The following is a 12,567-nucleotide window of genomic DNA, read 5'->3' on the forward strand; positions in this document are numbered from 1 at the left end:
ATGAGTCAAATAACCTCTCTGAAGCTATTTCCTCATCTATAAAATGGGGATATAGCATGGTACCTATGTCATAGGGTTGTTATGAGGACCAAATAAGATAACATAAATAAAGAACTCTGAAAATCTTACAGGGCTATCTAACATTTATTTATATTATTTATTAGTGATATTAGCTATCATTTATAGTGAAACTGCTTAATTTTTTAGGTATGAATTTAGAGTAAGAATGAAGTTCAGCAGATTGAACAAAAACTGAATAGACTTATTATGACACATATATAGATCTTCGCTCCACTGATAAAAATTGAAACCCACTCACCCACTTACTCTATGCCTTCTCATTTTTGAGAATTTTGTCTATGCCCTCTTGTAAGTCTCCCATCTTTCTCTAAGATCTCCAATTATCCCCAACTCTCACCACAAAACCAGCCCACCTCTCTTTATGGTTGGATATCTCTAATGATATATTTTTGCAATTTCTTACAATTGTTTTGGTAATATGCTATAACTCATTTTCAACCTTTGTGAATCTCTCCACTGCCTAGGTGACTCACAATTGTGATTCTTAAAAAAAAAGGCAGAAAGAAAGTGAAATATAGCATGTTTCAGTCTACATTCAGATTCCATCTGCTTTTTCTTGGAGGGCAGTTGGTATTTTCCATCATGAATCTCTAGGATTTTCTTGGATCACTGCATTGCTGAGAATAACTAGACCATTCACAATTTTTTGTCAAAAATTTTGTCACCACTGTATACATGTTCTTCTGTTTCTGCTTATTTCACTTTGCATCAGTTCATGTAAGTCTTTCCAGATTTTTCTGAAATCATTATTTTTCAAATTTCTTATAGCACAATAGCATTTCATCACAACCATATAACAGAGCTTCTTCAACCATTCCCCAATTGATGGACAACCCCTCAATTTCAAATTCTTTGCTACCACAAAAAGAGCTTCAATAAATATTTTTGTACAAATAAGTCATTTTCCCTTTTTAAAAAAATCTCTTTGGAAGAGATGTAGAAGCATATATAATGATATATTATCTCTATGTATAATGTATTTACATATAATGTATATGTGATATATAACACATATATGTAAACTTTAAAGCACCATATAAGTAGCTTTTTTAAGTAAATGGTTCACTTTATAAATAGTTTAATTCATTAAAGTGCTATATAGTTTTAATTGTTAAAATTAAATTATTATTTATAATAAGTTATTATCATTACATTCTATTGGGGAAAGCTGAGGATTGATAATGAGAAATATGCTGAATTCTCTTCCTAGCTATGTGATCTGGGTCATTCACACTTTTGTGGAGAATATTGAACATGGAGCCAGAAGAATTTTAGTTGAATCCTGATCTAGCAGGTTCATGAGCTTGTTACAATCTGTAAGGATGATATTAGAATATAAGTATTGTTTTATTAGTTTAGGGATAAAAAGTAAAGTGGCTGACTTGAGAAAGAATTGGATTTTGAAGCAGAGCTGAGAGAACATGTTAATTTCAAATGCTGACAGTTATAACCACTTTTCTGGGTCAATTACTCACTCTGGCAGTTAGGAGTTGGACTCTGGCAACAGGCAGAGACACACTCTCAGAGACTCTTTCTCAGGGCTGGAGGAGGTAATATCTTTGCCTCTCTCTCTGTCTGAGGGAAAGACCTGAAGGAGCTTAGTGTTTTCCTTTCCCAACTTGGAAACATTATTGACTATCTATTGCAGTTTTTATAGATTGATTTAACTCTGAGAAGACAAAAGAAAAGCCTGTTTTTTGATTTGGACTTTGAGTCTGTTAAGCCTCAGAGTCCTAACTTGATTCTTGTTGAGACTCAATCAGCTAGCCTTTGCTATTTTATAATTGAAAGGTGAAGTTAAGAATTATAAGGATAATAGTGGTGGTGGTGGTGGTAGTAGTCTCTCAGAAGCCGAGAATGAAGATTGTCTTTGTGCATGTGTGCACAAAGATACTTGTGCATGAAAGAGATTTAAGTGGAAAAGTCGATGCACAGAGACAGTCCCACTCTCTTGGCGTTGGAAGCCTGGGTCCAGTGGCACGAATAGTTTTATTTATATAGTATAAATTTGGGTTAGTCAGATCAGAGAGGATTAGTGTAGCCTGTGAAACACAGGAGAAGCGGTTCCTTGCAGAACCAGGGAGTTTATTTGGGTGGATTTAGAATCCCTTAGAATTAGAAATCCTTTTTTATCCTTATATATTTCAATAAATATTTTATTTTTATAACACCAATTTATTTGGTACAATGTCATAATACCTCAGTACTTTTAATTTCCTTGACTGTAAAATGAAAGGGTTCAACTTCAAGGCTCCTTGTAAGCTCTAAAAATATAGTTATGAAATATGAGAGAAACACATATGTCCTAGGTTGTACCAATAAGGGAATGATTTTGCATAATTTTGATGCTACTGATTTATGACAACAAAATTTCTTCATACAAACAATAACAGTAACTATAACTCCCTAACTCCTATATAGCTATATAAAATTTATATATACGTACATATCAATGTATATTCCTACGTAAACACGTGTACTTATATTTGTATGTGTGTTGGATTTGGATAATGGATTTGGATAATCCAAACAGTTGTTTGTACTACCGTTATAACCTTTATCATATACCATATGCATCTCTTCTCCCCCAAACAGACCGTCAGTCCCATAAGGTTTGCCTTCAATCATTTTTGCATGAGTCCCTGACAGCGAACATGTGCTGGAATAAGAGGAAGTCATCCTTCGGAATGGGTCTCGATTAGGGCCTCAACACCTCCCTTTCGGTCTCTGCACTCTTCAGTCAACTCCAGGAAAGGGTATTTTTTGTTAGACTCACTAGTCCCCATTCTTCTCCGGAGAAGTAGACAGTCAGTCTAAGAAAACCCGAGCAGTGCTAGGAGCATCGGCAATAGACCCCCAAGCTGGGATCATGGCAAGGGGCTAGAATGGAAGGACAGAGGTAGCTGGGGTTCAGGAAAGGGGACTTTGACACTGGGACCCCAGGCTAAGGAAGGTTGCTTGTATCGTGTCCGGGGACTGATTAGGACGTCTCAGGACGCTAAATAGGTCAAGAAGAAGTGCACCAGCGAGATCAGAGTTTAGGGGGACGACCCAGAGGGAAAGAGAAAGCGCTCAATTGAGGGGAACTCGGGGAGGAGTTGAGGATCCCTCCCCTCCTTCCAACTTCCCTAACGCTATTTCCTGGGAGGAGCTGCAATCTAGAGACGGAGTTTAAGAGCCTGATGTCCTCACTAAGAATTCCCTGGCGCTGAAACATTGGCCTTATCCAAAAACCTTAGAAACACATTCCCCCAGCTAAAGCATGCATACCACACGCAGCCTCAGAAGTTTCTCTAAGGACCCACCATTTTGTCGGCTCGTTGGTCTAGGGGTATGATTCTCGCTTCGGGTGCGAGAGGTCCCGGGTTCAAATCCCGGACGAGCCCACTTTTGAGATTTTACTTTTTAATAGACTCAAGAGAAACTGAAAAAGTCTACTTTACCGTGAACACTAAAAAAAGGAGAGGGGAGGGCAATGACACTCACTAAGTACACATTTGAGTTTAGTGGCCCCTCGAATACAAATATATGAAAATAAGTAAGAGATGTGGGTAGGAATGGGGAAACGTTTTTAGCATTAGCAAAGTCAGGGAGGTAGAAATCTAAGTGACCTCTCCAGAGATAGTGAGGGGCAGAGAATTACAGAGGTCCTGGAATAGTAAAAGATAAAGTTGGATAAGTTACCTGAAGTCAGATTGTGATTAAGTCCTAAATGTCAGACTAAGGCTATTGGGCTTTACTTATTCTCTGGTTGTAGAACCAATTGGACATTAAAAACAAAACAAAACCCTTACCTTTGAATGGATACTGTGTACTGGTTTCATGGCAGAAGTGGGATAAAGGCTAGGAAATGGAGGTTAAATGCTAGAGTCACATAGTTAGGAACTGTCTTAGGTCAAATTTGAACCTAAGACTTTCAGTCTCTGAGCTGGCTCTCAATCTACCTAGCTGCCCTCCAATTGGACATTTTTAAACCAAAAGGATAATATATGAAATCAACATTTTAGGAAGATTAATCCAGATAGTTCAAGATCTCACCATCCTTCACCTTACATATTCTATCTTCTTGACTTTTATTTTTTTTATTGTTTTTAAAACTATTATCTTCCGTCTTAGAATCAATATTAAGTATTGGTTCCAAGGCATAAGAGCAGTAAAGGCTATGAAATTGGTGTTAGGACATAGGACCATACAGAGAGGAAGTGGCTGAGGATATATTTAAACTCAGGAAAATGAGGTCTTTCTGATTTCAGATCACTGTGCCACCACTGTTTTAGAATACTTTTTTTGTAGAGGAGGTTAGGTGGCATAGTTGATTTGGAGTCAGGAAAACTTCAGATTGTGCCTTTGCTTCTTACTAACTGGGGAGCCCTGGGCAAGTTACTTAACCTCTGTCTGCCTCAGTTTCATTATGTGTAAGATGGGTAATTTCTCAGAGTTTTAAAGCTCTTTGCAGACTTTAAGGCATATAAATGCTATCATTAATATCTATTCATGCAGACTATTGTTAATCAGCTATTATTAAATTTCTATCCATAGAGTCATTTTTAGTTCACAATGCTTATATCAAAGATAACATGGTTTTCAGTGTTAGGCAGAGAAGAATTTCAGGCATTCTTCCCCAACCACTATCACCACAGGAGTCCAGTAACTGGCTGTCCTTTACCCCACATCATACACATTCAACCCTGTACTCTGTTTTGCCCCACCTCTCCTTACCCGACAAACTTAAAAAATATTTTATTCTATTTTCTTTTCAGTACCTAATTCTCTCCTTCACCCACTGAGAAGGTAAGAAAAATAATTACAAATAAGGTCATGCAAATATAGTCATGCAAAACAAATTTCCACATTAGCTGTGTTCCAAATAAAGAAGAAAAAAAAGAAGTAGAAGAAAAGATATTTCAATCTATATGGTGAGTCCATCAATTCTCTATCCAGAACTGTATAGAATTTTTAAAGCATTATGAGTTCTTTGGAAGTCTGTTTGGTCATTGTGCTGACTAGAATTACTATGTCTTTTTAAGCTGGTTTTCTTTATAATAATTCTACTACTGTATAAATTGTGTTTCTGATTTTGCTTCTATCACTTCTATCACTTTGTATCAGTTCATACAAGTTGTCCCAAAATCATTCCAATCATTAACCTGAGCTTATGTAGAAGTACCTAATTTTAGTTGGATGTCAGGAGGAAATGTTTTGATTAACATAATCCACACCCTTCATTTGATTTTTTAAAAATAATAAATCTCAGATTAGTGGAATTCATAGGGAAATTTTTTGGGGGGGCAGTGCTTCTATGTGTCCCTTACTTTCCTTTATAACATAGAACAACAAATGTCAACAACTTGTTTTCTAACTCTTGAAAATTTGACTATTTCTGCTTTTGCAGTAAGGTAAGGAGGATCAATTAAGAAGGATTTAATTTCCAGAGATTTAGAAATTGAAAGAGAAACTGTTCAGAGACACTGTGGGTAGCAAGAAAACAGAGAAGGACCAAGGGCCTGTCAAATCTAGTGCCAGGGAGAGTTAAAAATAGTATAGTAGTAGTCTCTCTGTGACCCAGAATGACAATTGTCTTTGTGCGTTTTCATCTACGGTGTACCCTCATATGGCTTTGAAGTCCAAAGACTGAGGCACAAAGTTTGTGGCACATGGGGCATGGGACGCCAGTTGTTACGGGAGGTGCAGTTGTGGCCTGGTGTCGGCGTTCATGCACAGTGGCAACACGTCGACGTCATTCATCTTCAAAACCATGGCATGGTTAATGTGGGTTCACCAGCTGCTTCTGACAGAGGCAGCGAGTTCTAGTTGCTTTGGTGTAATGCCAGCCCACTTCAAGTTTGACTTTAGCTGATCCTTGAATCTTTTCTTTGGTCGGCCTTGTTTCCTGAGTCCAGCTGACAGTTCACCATAGAATACCTGTCTTGGTATTCGCTGTGGGTCCATGCAGATGACGTGTCCAGACCATCGTAGCTGGGTTTTGAGGACCATGACTTCGATGCTGGTGGAGTTGGCTCTGTCGAGGACTTCCTAGTTGGTGATTCGGTCCTGCCATCGGATCCTCATGATTGACTGGAGAGAGCGTTGGTGGAATTGCTCCAGCTGTTTCATGTGCTTTCGTACAGTGTCCATGTCTCGCAACCTTACAGGAGCGAGCTGAGGACCACTGCGTTGTACACTTTGAGCTTCGTTGCAGTGCTTACACCTCTGTGTTGGAGGACTTTGGAGCGTAGCCGCCCGAGTGCCTGGCTGGCCTTTTGGATCCTGGCATTAATTTCGTGGTCTAAGGACCCGTCGTTGGCGATGGTGCTGCCCAGGTACTTGAAAGTGTTGACATTAGAAAGCTGTGTGCAGTCAATAGTTATGCATGACTGGTTAGTTGGCCTCCCTGGTGCAGGTTGGAACAGCACCTCTGTTTTGCTGAGGCTGATAGTCAGGCCAAACAGTTTTGTTGCTGTGGAGAACCTGTCCACAATGGTTTGAAGATGATTTTCTTGGTGGGCCATGAGAGCACAGTCATCTGTGAAGAGAGCTTCCAGGATGAGTCTCTCTGTTGTCTTTGTTTTTGCAGTCAGGCGGCGAAGGTCGAATAGTGAGCCATCCAGTCGGTATTTGATGTAGATGCCCAGATTTAGATCCATCACAGCATGTCATAATACTTGGGTGAAGTATAGGTTGAATAGTACCGAAGCGAGGACACAGCCTTGTTTCATGCCATTGGAGATGCTGAAGCGATCGGAAGTCTCTCCACCAGATAGGACTTCCCCAGTCATGTCGACAGGAAAGAGCTGGATCAGTTTGACAAATTTTGCAGGGCAACCGAGCTTGCTAAGGATCACCCACAATGCGTCCCTCTTCACTGTGTCGAATGCCTTCCTCAGGTCTATGAAGACAATGTAGAGACTCAGGTTCTGCTCAAGGCATTTTTCCTGCATTTGCCTCACCATGAAGACCATGTCTATGGTGCTGCGATCTGTTTGGAAGCCACATTGTGATTCAGGCAGGTTCTGCTCTGAAACAGATGACAGGAGCCTGTTGAGTATAACATGGGTGAGGATCTTTCCAGTAGTGGAGAGTAGTGAGATGCCTCTCTTTAAGAAATTTTATATCTTTTAACATTCCCTCCCTTTCTTTTTCTCTCTCCCTCCCTCCCATGTTTTGGCTTTCAAAACCTTTGCTATTTTCCCTCAATTCAGCATAAAGTATTTCAAGTAATAATGACAAATTAATCAATTAATTAATATTTAATAAGTGCCTCCTATGTGCCAGTCACTGTGCTGGGTACCAGGAAAATTTAAATAAAAAGGCAAAAGATAGTACTTATCTATTCAGTCTAATACGGGAGTTAATATACAAATATATCACCCTCACCAGTGAAGTACTTTCATCCCAAATCTAATAGCCAAACATTTAATTAAGTAAAAAAAAAGGTAATAATTCAACCTATAACCATTCTTTGTTTCCCATATGCAAATTTTTACAACCTCTTGTAAAACTCTAGAAAGATTCAAATCTAATCCCTCCAGCAATTGGAGTATCTCTGAACTCTTGTTTTAAAAACATTTTGAGTTCAGTGTCCTTTGCTTCATGGAGTTCTGGGGGCAGGTAGAGATCTCTTTAGATTCATGGAAGATTCTTGCTCAGATCTTGGTATTTCTGCAATTCAGGAGTGAAAACAGTATTATTTAATAATCCATGCATTCTATTATCTAACTACTGCCAATCTCATCTGGGAATTACCTTCCTTTTCCACCCTTTCTGGGCACCCAGCATGTTAATTACGATTTTCTTCAGATTTCTAGCCAGTCAGTCTGGTGACACAGTCCTAAGGCCAGATCAAAGTCTCTTGGTAAATAGAGGCCTTGAAAGTTATTCTAATTTATTCTGATGTGCCCAGGACATTAATTTATATATATACATATATATATATGCATATATATATTTTTTTAAATTTATTGATAAATTTTGGAGTTTTTTTCTCCTTTTCTAGTTTTTCTTTTAAAATATTATTATTATGTGGGATGGCTTTCAGAGAAGGGAGGTGAGATACTGAGGAAATTTTTGATGAAGTAAAAAAACCCGAAAGCTATCAACAAAAATGTATTGTAAAAAATAAATTGAGTATTGTTAAACCATAAAAAAAACAAGCAGTCCCAAAGAAGAGATGGGGAAGACATCTTTCCTACTCCTTTTGTGGTCACTGGATGTGAAACATAGTATATGCCAGATTTTTTGATGAGTTTATTGGTTTTGCTGAATTTTTTTCTCCCATTTAAAAAAAAAAATCTTTTTTTGTTGTTTAATGAGGGTTGACTCTCTGAGAGAGAGGAGGAAGGGATACAGGATGAAATCTAGGCAAAAACAAATGAATAAAAATCTCTTTATAAAAAAAGGAATTGGCTCAGGAGACTAAAGGCTCCAGTCATTGACATAACTTCCCTCCACCCCCACCTCCCACCCCCAAAGCCAGAGGAAGTTCCAGCTGCTTCCCCATTGTGGACAATCCAAGAGGCAGGAAATCAAATAAAGTCCGTATATTTGTTGAGAATCTTTTTCTTGAGTATTTCTTTTTTGGTAGTGTCAAATGATCTATGAGTGTTTCATTTTGTTCCAGTTTTAGCCCTGAGTAACTGTTTCTGGCCTGAGCTACCACCTTCCAGCACAGACCTCACAAGGCTGTTGTGAAGATCAAGCCAGATGATATTTGTAAAGTGCTTTTTAGTACAGTGCCTGCCACTTGTCTGTAGAAATGCTTATTCTTTTCCTCCCTCTCCTCCAACCTAACTTTTAAAAATAATTTCCATATTCTGATTTTTCGCTTCAGTTTGAATTTGGAGTTAGTTACATTTTTCAATGTAAAAAAAAATTAACTTTTTCTTTCACATTACATTTTCAAATATGTTCCCAATTCCAGTCATTCATTCTAACAAAGAATATAAAAGGAGGGAAAAAAGCAGTTCAACAAAAATTATGGCTACATTAATAGAATCTGTCAGTATATTCATGTTCCACAGCCATGCTCTCCCACTTCTGAAAGAAGAGAAGGAAGTACTTTTTAAATATACAGTTTAAAATAATTTACCTGATTTGTAGTTAGAGAAAATGATGGGATGGGGATTAGATAATCTCTGAGGTTCCTCCCAGTTCTGGTTTGCTGTGGCCCCCTTTTGTCTTCTCAGACTCAGACCTTCCCTGTGTAGGGAAGAAGTGATTTGTATAGTACCCAATAAACCCTCTAGCAAGATCACAATATCACAGATTTAGAATGAGAGTCTCTGCTCCTTGAAATCTTGAACCTTGAAAATATATAGCTGAAAAAGAAGTTGGGGCCAGGCATGTTTAATTATGCTGGTACCCAGGAAAAGTAAACTGAATTATAGGAAGGCCTACTACATCATATTAGGTGCTCTAGAAGGATTTATGAGAGGACATAATGGGTTATCATTGTACAGACAGAGACAACCCTGTTGCTGGTTTGTATATAATATAGTGAGTGCACAGTATAACCCCAATCTCCAGCTCTCTCCAGGCTCTCTTCCTGGAGTGAAGATGCTTTGATTACCCCACCTCTATCCACACTGGCAGACTGGAATAGTTCCATAGGTGGGGAGAGTGGTCATTCAGTTATGACTCACTCTCAGGGTGCAACATTATGAAAGGAAAGAGGAGAAGACATATTTATTGGTCATTACTAAGGATCCTAAATTTTCCAATGGTATCCTTCCTATTTAATCAAGTCAACCAAGATAACTTCAGCAACTTTTTTTTTAAACACTCACCCTCTGTCTTAGAAACCCCAGGTCATATAGCTAGAAAGTGTCTGAAGTCATATTTGAACCCAGGACCTCCCTAGACTGGCTCTCTATCCACTGAGACACTTTGCTACCCTCACTCCACCCCACCACTAACATTTTTATTTGAATCTTTACCTTTTGTCTTAGAATAGACACTAAGTATCAATTCCAAGGTAGAAGAGCAGTAAGGGCTAGGCAATGGAGGTTAAGTGACTTGCCCAGGGTCACATGGCTAGAGAGTGTCCGGTGTAAAATTTGGACACAGAACTTTCCATCTCTAGTCTGGCTCTCAATTCCCTGAGTCATCTAGCTGGCATCCAACCCCACCCCCTACCACATAAACTAGGGGTGGGGGAGGAGTCATAATATGCTGAGGTGAGTGGGCATAAATATTTATAGAAATCTAGCAGTGAGTCACAAGAGCAAAAGAAATTCTTGTCTTCAGGGCATCTCTCAAGTTAGTTTAGGGAACAGTATGTATTTTCAATGAAAAAGTTTCCACTTAATTGTATAATAACACATGTATGACCTATATTATATTGCCTGTGTTCTTGGGAAGTAGGAATGGAGAGGTGGAAGGGAGAGAACATGGATTGAAAAATGTCTGAAAAGAATTATTAAAAATTGTATGAATACAACAACAAAAAGTTTCCACTTAAACTGGGTTCTGAAAAGTTATCCAAACCAGCTCTGTGGTTTTGAGGAATTTCTTTCTCTGGAACCACAGAGGAGAGGGCTGCAAGTGGTGCTGGGATGGAAGGGTGCAGGGGACTGGGGAAGGGGGGGAGGAGAGGTTCATTTTTAAAAGCTGTGGGTGGCACCAAAGAGAAAGGCAGTTTCTCTAGGATTCTATTTTCTCTAATCAGCAGCCAGCATCAAAGCTTTCCTCCAATGAAATCAGTTCTCAGCACTAATTGAGGAGGTTAAACAACTATCAGTTGGGGGATGCTTATCTGTGCTTCTCACTGCCATTGGTTTCAGTGCTCTGTATATTCTGTTCTTTGGAGAGAATGCCTACCCAGATGAGAGAGCACCCAAGATGGAATTGCTTGCCAGGGCTGAGAGAGCCAAGAGAAGGATGTGTGTGAGAGAGACAAGTTGGATCATATAACTTAGAAAAACATGTGTGGAAATTTGTTATAACATGTAATAATAAATAAACTAAATTTTTTTAAATTAAAAATTAAATTAAAAAAAAGAAGAGGATGACAAGCAGCATCAAAAGCTGCAGAGAGGACAAGAAGGATGGAGATTAAGAAAAGGTTTAAAATTAAGATAGTAAAGCTACTCCCTCTTGGATGACCTTCCTGAGGGTAGAGCCACCCTTTTCTAGGATTTACTTTCATTGAACCTCAGAAGTTTGACTTTATCTTAGTTCTTTTTTTTTTTTTTGTTCTTAGAAAGGGGTAGCTAGATGACAGAGTGCTGGTCCTGAAGCCAGGAAGATCTGAGTACAAATTTAGAGTCTCAGAAGCTCCCTAGCTGCGTGACCCTGGCAAGTCACTTAACTTCTGATTGCATGAGAAAAAGATCCAGAGGAGAGAGAAATTGCAAACCTATTCCGTTATCCTTGCCAAGAAAACTATGAGTAGCTTCAGTTTACACTGTCTATATCTTATTCGTGCTACAAAGTAACTGTCTGTATGTTGTCTCTTTCACTGTGTGAGTTCCTTGAGAACAAGGAATAGTTTTTATTTGTTTGTTTGGTTTTTTTCTTTCTTTGCATCTCCAACAGTTAGTATAGTACTTGGAACCTAGTAGACTTTTAGTAAATACTCGGTGCCTGACTGACTGAAGAACTCCCCCCCTCCCCCCTACTCGGTCTAGCCTTTCCCTGCTGCCATCAGCTCCCTAATTTTTGTTTTCTCTGCAGAAATAATCACAACTTCTAACTTTCCCTGTTTCTTTTCTTCACTTTATTTTCCAGGCACTCTCCTCCCCTCTTTGAAGTCAGGTGCTGGAACCACTGCGGGCTACTGAGAATAGTATATTTTGGTCATTCTCATCCGACGTTTTTAAAAGGAGGATTAGAATTTGTGATCCGTTCCTAAAATGGCCCGGAGGACCAGGAAAGGAGGGGATGGCAATCAGCTGCTGCACACACGAGCACGCACTGGCGTGCACGACTCTTTTTCCCAAGGCTGAGCCTAGAAGGTCGACAGGGCTGGGAGATTCGCAGCGGGGACAGTGTCCCTCTAGGGGTAGAGCTTTCGTTACAGAGGCGCTAGTGCACGCGTGGGTCCCCTTTATAGCAGTACCTACTGGACTTCGATTAAATAAAGAGCCTAGATCAGATGAAGCAGGACTTGAGAAATTCCACACCCAGACCTATGAACGCTTACTCTCTCTTTCCATATACTTGAATGAGAGAAGGAGCCGCTGTGGCCTCGTGGCGCAACGGTAGCGCGTCTGACTCCAGATCAGAAGGTTGCGTGTTCAAATCACGTCGGGGTCAAAATTTTTGGCCAGACTTACTTTCTCCCAAAGTTAGGTTTCTTTCTTCCTTGTTATTTGTTTGGAGGGCTTCTGAGCCCTTTGAAATTAAACCTCCTGCCTAATAGGTTATGATGCTGCATATAAGATAGAAAGGTGCAACCAAATTTACTCTTCTGAATCCAGTTCTTTCCCCTTTCTCTTTTTGAGATTGAATAGATATTTATTAAGCCCCCTACTGCTTGCCAGACATTAT

General features: G+C 39.3%; 2 non-coding genes across 2 annotated transcripts; both read left to right on the forward strand.

Annotated features, from left to right (window-relative positions):
• Positions 1-3,395: 3,395 nt before the first annotated feature.
• Positions 3,396-3,467, forward strand: TRNAP-CGG (transfer RNA proline (anticodon CGG)). The gene has a single exon. It is a non-coding gene; the product is annotated as a tRNA-Pro (tRNA).
• An 8,794-nt stretch (positions 3,468-12,261) lies between these two features.
• On the forward strand, positions 12,262-12,333 carry TRNAW-CCA (transfer RNA tryptophan (anticodon CCA)). Its single transcript has one exon. It is a non-coding gene; the product is annotated as a tRNA-Trp (tRNA).
• Positions 12,334-12,567: the final 234 nt, after the last annotated feature.

This window comes from Monodelphis domestica, chromosome 2 (assembly GCF_027887165.1).
Source record: "Monodelphis domestica isolate mMonDom1 chromosome 2, mMonDom1.pri, whole genome shotgun sequence".
NCBI classification, from domain to species: domain Eukaryota; kingdom Metazoa; phylum Chordata; class Mammalia; order Didelphimorphia; family Didelphidae; genus Monodelphis; species Monodelphis domestica.